The 792-nt window shown below is 34.1% G+C and overlaps 1 pseudogene; it reads left to right on the top strand.

Annotated features, from left to right (window-relative positions):
- Positions 1-222: 222 nt before the first annotated feature.
- LOC118610986 lies at positions 223-341 on the top strand (annotated as a pseudogene).
- The last annotated feature ends 451 nt before the right edge of the window (positions 342-792 follow it).

Below are 792 nucleotides of genomic sequence, written 5' to 3'. Positions count from 1 at the left end.
AAGTATGCAGGGCTGGGACTAGGGTGAGTTTAGCGAGGCACTCACCTTGGGTGCAAAACTTAAGAAGGAGCCAAAAAACTTTCAATAATAAAGATAGATAAATAGTCTATACTGTATTTAAAAAATAAAAATTAGGACTTGGTTCCATAATGTAGCAGTTAGCACGTCTGCTTTACACACAGAAGGTCCTAGGTTTGGGCCCCAGTGGAGCCACTGTCAGTGGTCTACGGCCATGCCACCCTGAACGAGCCCTATCCCATCTGATCGTGGAAGCTAAGCAGGGTTGGGTCTGGTTAGTACTTGGACAGGAGATCACTTAGGAAGACCAGGTGCTGTAGGCATAAATAATAAAAAAGAAATTAAAAAAATAAAAAGTAGTGCCAAAATTCTATAGTAAGATCTAAGAAGTTAAATAAAAACAGGATCAGTATTACTGATTTTTTCTTTTCCTTGAGTCTCTAATATGGCTTGCCTTGGAACTACAAGTACTAAGTACCTTTTTAACATATAATTCAGAGCTTAAAAAAAATGCATAACTTAAAAATGTCTATCTTCTATGTAATGTTCTAATATATATTTTTTGGCACTTAATGCATTTTTCAGATATAGATTATAGTATATAGTATTTATATTTTAAACATATTAGTTATGTCTTCTAAGTATATGCTAATATCTTTAAGGCAGGGATCATATCTTATTCTCATATTTCACATGTTGTCTCATAGTGTTACACACATAATGATTGCTTGTTTAATCCTTATTAACAAATTTGTTGGATTGAGTGAATGCTGA

Source organism: Rousettus aegyptiacus, unplaced genomic scaffold (assembly GCF_014176215.1).
Source record: "Rousettus aegyptiacus isolate mRouAeg1 unplaced genomic scaffold, mRouAeg1.p scaffold_m13_p_13, whole genome shotgun sequence".
Lineage (NCBI taxonomy): Eukaryota > Metazoa > Chordata > Mammalia > Chiroptera > Pteropodidae > Rousettus > Rousettus aegyptiacus.
The sequence above is the reverse complement of the archived record's forward strand: the minus strand, read 5'-3'. Positions and strand labels throughout refer to the sequence as shown.